Source organism: Megalopta genalis, unplaced genomic scaffold (assembly GCF_051020955.1).
Source record: "Megalopta genalis isolate 19385.01 unplaced genomic scaffold, iyMegGena1_principal scaffold1032, whole genome shotgun sequence".
NCBI lineage: Eukaryota > Metazoa > Arthropoda > Insecta > Hymenoptera > Halictidae > Megalopta > Megalopta genalis.
In genome coordinates, this window is record NW_027477101.1 from 90,001 (window position 1) to 96,011 (window position 6,011).

The following is a 6,011-nucleotide window of genomic DNA, read 5'->3' on the forward strand; positions in this document are numbered from 1 at the left end:
ATCAACCAGGGAACTATACAATATGTATATATAAAATGGACAAAATTTAAATCCTTTTCCATCGTCGCCTGTTTCATATATATATGTCAGGTCGACACACCACTTTTCTCTTTCAAATATGTACAAGTTTTGCCACATTCCGCGCTTGTAACATATCTTCTTTAACGCTCAATTTCTTTCATTTTTCTACCATACAGATATTTTACCGTACGCCCAAAAACGTACGTATTATATTTTTGTTCTATCATAAAATCACATTTTTCTACGTACGCCAGCTTCGTACGTTTCTATCTTTGCCTTCATAAAATCACAAGATAATTTTATCTTCAAGAGTCTCGCTATTAACATCTTGTAAGATAAATGTACGTCCCAGCTAAAACGTACAAATACTTCAAATTAAGTAATAATATATCATCGCTATTGACAAATTTTTAAGATCCAAGACACAGTTCTCTCTATATGTTTTAATATTTTTTATGTACTCAAATATATTCAAAGGAAAAAGTACATGGGTGATGCCATAGTCGTGGAAGCGCGTACGCTCACGCTGATCTTCTGACCGCCGGAAGCACGAAACCTCTGATCTGGGCAAAATCGGCAAGCCGAGGAAGAACGGACAGGACACATGCTGGACTGGCGAGAAAGCGTGTTCTTCCGCTCGCGCTAGGCATTTCGATTTCTGACACCTCTTGATTTAAAAAATCAGTTTTTTGATAGTTTTCTCTCTCCACTGGGCTATTCATTTTAGCCACAGTTTTCAATTGGTACGATTTGCTTCCAAATCTTACAGATGCATTTTAAAAAATTTTTCCATCGCTCGGACAGAAGAGTCGATTGCTCAGTGAGTACGAGTATACATACAAAGTGCATACGGGTAACCAACCCCGTAGGGCTTGCCACATATGGGCCATTCGGTCAAAGACACCGACCCGTGGCCACGCTGTGTGGAGAAAAGTCCGTAACGTAAACGGCACGAAACAGTCAGGACCGAAGCCCCGAAGGAGCTCTGAGACAGCTTCTCGACCGAGATCGTAGAATTGGCCCAAAACCCGCTCTGCTCCGTCCGCCTCGCACGGACCGTGTATCTCTTATAGATACCGAACGGCCGGCAAGGACGCCGGCGCCGCCGGCCGAATAGCACGCGCGCTTATGAGTGTAAACCGCCGCGGCAACAGACCGCCCGGCCGTGCTGTTGTAACATAGCGCGTGAACGAACGAAAAAAAAATTTATAGTAAACATTAAAATAAATTACATTACCGTAAACTAGACAAAAAATTACACATTTTTTCCCAATATGAAAATTTTCACAAACTTTTCAAAGTCCCATCGCATCGAGTAAACTTTTTTAATAACGCTTCCGCACGATTCTAAATGCTTAATCCATATGTGAAATCGTTCACTGATCACGAATATCGTATTTAAAAAAATTACAAAAATTTATTTTTCAAAATAATCAAAAAAAACCGAAAAATCACAAGAGTAAAGTACCATTATTTTAAACAATATGTCGTTCTAAATGCTTAATCCCTATGTAAAAAAGTTATCTAAGCAAGAATATGTAATTGAAAAAAATTAGAAAAATTTATTTTAGCCGTAAATCGAAAATAATGGGGACACCGGAGCTGTTCGAAGCGCCGAGACGCGCCGCGTACGGCCGAATATTTTCTAAGTCCCAACGTACCGATCAAGAGTAAAGTACCATTTTCCTACATTAGATTTCGTTCTAAATGCTTAATCCCTATGTAAAAACGTTAGTTAAGCAAGAATATCGTATTTTTAAAAAAATCTAATGATAGGATTTTCCAGAAAATTGAAAAAACCGAAAAATGTCAAGAGTAAAGTGCCATTTTCTGACATTAGATTTCGTTCTAAATGCTTAATCCCTATGTAGAAACGTTAGTTAAGCAAGAATATCGTATTTTTAAAAAAATCTAATGATAGGATTTTTCAGAAAATTGAAAAAACCGTAAAATGTCAAGAGTAAAGTGCCCTTATTTTAAACAATGTATCGTTCTAAATGCTTAATCCCTATGTAAAAAAGTTATTTTAGCAGGAATATGTCATTGAAAAAAATTAGAAAAATTTATTTTAGCCGTAAATCGAAAATAATGGGGACACCGGAGCTGTTCGAAGCGCCGAGCGCGCCGCGTACGCCCGAATATTTTCAAAGTCCCAACGTACCGATCAAGAGTAAAGTACCATTTTCCTACATTAGATTTCGTTCTAAATGCTTAATCCCTATGTAAAAACGTTAGTTAAGCAAGAATATCGTATTTTTAAAAAAATCTAATGATAGGATTTTCCAGAAAATTGAAAAAACCGAAAAATGTCAAGAGTAAAGTGCCATTTTCTGACATTAGATTTCGTTCTAAATGCTTAATCCCTATGTAGAAACGTTAGTTAAGCAAGAATATCGTATTTTTAAAAAAATCTAATGATAGGATTTTTCAGAAAATTGAAAAAACCGTAAAATGTCAAGAGTAAAGTGCCCTTATTTTAAACAATGTATCGTTCTAAATGCTTAATCCCTATGTAAAAAAGTTATTTTAGCAGGAATATGTTATTGAAAAAAATTAGAAAAATTTATTTTAGCCGTAAATCGAAAATAATGGGGACACCGGAGCTGTTCGAAGCGCCGAGCGCGCCGCGTACGCCCGAATATTTTCAAAGTCCCAACGTACCGATCAAGAGTAAAGTACCATTTTCCTACATTAGATTTCGTTCTAAATGCTTAATCCCTATGTAAAAACGTTAGTTAAGCAAGAATATCGTATTTTTAAAAAAATCTAATGATAGGATTTTCCAGAAAATTGAAAAAACCGAAAAATGTCAAGAGTAAAGTGCCATTTTCTGACATTAGATTTCGTTCTAAATGCTTAATCCCTATGTAGAAACGTTAGTTAAGCAAGAATATCGTATTTTTAAAAAAATCTAATGATAGGATTTTTCAGAAAATTGAAAAAACCGTAAAATGTCAAGAGTAAAGTGCCCTTATTTTAAACAATGTATCGTTCTAAATGCTTAATCCCTATGTAAAAAAGTTATTTAAGCAGGAATATGTTATTGAAAAAAATTAGAAAAATTTATTTTAGCCGTAAATCGAAAATAATGGATCGAGCGAATCGGTCGATTGCGCCGAGACGCGCTATGATGCAACAGACGAGCGATTGGAACGCCCGAATATTTTCAAAGTCCCAACGTACCGATCAAGAGTAAAGTACCATTTTCCTACATTAGATTTCGTTCTAAATGCTTAATCCCTATGTAAAAACGTTAGTTAAGCAAGAATATCGTATTTTTAAAAAAATCTAATGATAGGATTTCCCAGAAAATTGAAAAAACCGAAAAATGTCAAGAGTAAAGTGCCATTTTCTGACATTAGATTTCGTTCTAAATGCTTAATCCCTATGTAGAAACGTTAGTTAAGCAAGAATATCGTATTTTTAAAAAAATCTAATGATAGGATTTTTCAGAAAATTGAAAAAACCGTAAAATGTCAAGAGTAAAGTGCCCTTACTTTAAACAATGTATCGTTCTAAATGCTTAATCCCTATGTAAAAAAGTTATTTAAGCAGGAATATGTTATTGAAAAAAATTAGAAAAATTTATTTTAGCCGTAAATCGAAAATAATGGATCGAGCGAATCGGTCGATTGCGCCGAGACGCGCTATGATGCAACAGACGAGCGATTGGAACGCCCGAATATTTTCAAAGTCCCAACGTACCGATCAAGAGTAAAGTACCATTTTCCTACATTAGATTTCGTTCTAAATGCTTAATCCCTATGTAAAAACGTTAGTTAAGCAAGAATATCGTATTTTTAAAAAAATCTAATGATAGGATTTCCCAGAAAATTGAAAAAACCGAAAAATGTCAAGAGTAAAGTGCCATTTTCTGACATTAGATTTCGTTCTAAATGCTTAATCCCTATGTAGAAACGTTAGTTAAGCAAGAATATCGTATTTTTAAAAAAATCTAATGATAGGATTTTTCAGAAAATTGAAAAAACCGTAAAATGTCAAGAGTAAAGTGCCCTTATTTTAAACAATGTATCGTTCTAAATGCTTAATCCCTATGTAAAAAAGTTATTTTAGCAGGAATATGTTATTGAAAAAAATTAGAAAAATTTATTTTAGCCGTAAATCGAAAATAATGGGGACACCGGAGCTGTTCGAAGCGCCGAGCGCGCCGCGTACGCCCGAATATTTTCAAAGTCCCAACGTACCGATCAAGAGTAAAGTACCATTTTCCTACATTAGATTTCGTTCTAAATGCTTAATCCCTATGTAAAAACGTTAGTTAAGCAAGAATATCGTATTTTTAAAAAAATCTAATGATAGGATTTTCCAGAAAATTGAAAAAACCGAAAAATGTCAAGAGTAAAGTGCCATTTTCTGACATTAGATTTCGTTCTAAATGCTTAATCCCTATGTAGAAACGTTAGTTAAGCAAGAATATCGTATTTTTAAAAAAATCTAATGATAGGATTTTTCAGAAAATTGAAAAAACCGTAAAATGTCAAGAGTAAAGTGCCCTTATTTTAAACAATGTATCGTTCTAAATGCTTAATCCCTATGTAAAAAAGTTATTTAAGCAGGAATATGTTATTGAAAAAAATTAGAAAAATTTATTTTAGCCGTAAATCGAAAATAATGGATCGAGCGAATCGGTCGATTGCGCCGAGACGCGCTATGATGCAACAGACGAGCGATTGGAACGCCCGAATATTTTCAAAGTCCCAACGTACCGATCAAGGGTAAAGTACCATTTTCCTACATTAGATTTCGTTCTAAATGCTTAATCCCTATGTAAAAACGTTAGTTAAGCAAGAATATCGTATTTTTAAAAAAATCTAATGATAGGATTTCCCAGAAAATTGAAAAAACCGAAAAATGTCAAGAGTAAAGTGCCATTTTCTGACATTAGATTTCGTTCTAAATGCTTAATCCCTATGTAGAAACGTTAGTTAAGCAAGAATATCGTATTTTTAAAAAAATCTAATGATAGGATTTTTCAGAAAATTGAAAAAACCGTAAAATGTCAAGAGTAAAGTGCCCTTATTTTAAACAATGTATCGTTCTAAATGCTTAATCCCTATGTAAAAAAGTTATTTTAGCAGGAATATGTTATTGAAAAAAATTAGAAAAATTTATTTTAGCCGTAAATCGAAAATAATGGATCGAGCGAATCGGTCGATTGCGCCGAGACGCGCTATGATGCAACAGACGAGCGATTGGAACGCCCGAATATTTTCAAAGTCCCAACGTACCGATCAAGAGTAAAGTACCATTTTCCTACATTAGATTTCGTTCTAAATGCTTAATCCCTATGTAAAAACGTTAGTTAAGCAAGAATATCGTATTTTTAAAAAAATCTAATGATAGGATTTCCCAGAAAATTGAAAAAACCGAAAAATGTCAAGAGTAAAGTGCCATTTTCTGACATTAGATTTCGTTCTAAATGCTTAATCCCTATGTAGAAACGTTAGTTAAGCAAGAATATCGTATTTTTAAAAAAATCTAATGATAGGATTTTTCAGAAAATTGAAAAAACCGTAAAATGTCAAGAGTAAAGTGCCCTTATTTTAAACAATGTATCGTTCTAAATGCTTAATCCCTATGTAAAAAAGTTATTTTAGCAGGAATATGTTATTGAAAAAAATTAGAAAAATTTATTTTAGCCGTAAATCGAAAATAATGGATCGAGCGAATCGGTCGATTGCGCCGAGACGCGCTATGATGCAACAGACGAGCGATTGGAACGCCCGAATATTTTCAAAGTCCCAACGTACCGATCAAGAGTAAAGTACCATTTTCCTACATTAGATTTCGTTCTAAATGCTTAATCCCTATGTAAAAACGTTAGTTAAGCAAGAATATCGTATTTTTAAAAAAATCTAATGATAGGATTTCCCAGAAAATTGAAAAAACCGAAAAATGTCAAGAGTAAAGTGCCATTTTCTGACATTAGATTTCGTTCTAAATGCTTAATCCCTATGTAGAAACGTTAG

The 6,011-nt window shown here is 33.9% G+C and overlaps 1 non-coding gene across 1 annotated transcript in view; it reads right to left on the reverse strand.

Annotated features, from left to right (window-relative positions):
* Positions 1-12, reverse strand: part of LOC143263670 (small subunit ribosomal RNA) — a 1,921-nt gene extending 1,909 nt beyond the window's left edge. Inside the window, exon 1 of the ribosomal RNA XR_013037044.1 lies at positions 1-12. This exon is cut by the window's left edge and continues 1,909 nt beyond it. This is a non-coding gene — a ribosomal RNA (small subunit ribosomal RNA).
* Positions 13-6,011: the final 5,999 nt, after the last annotated feature.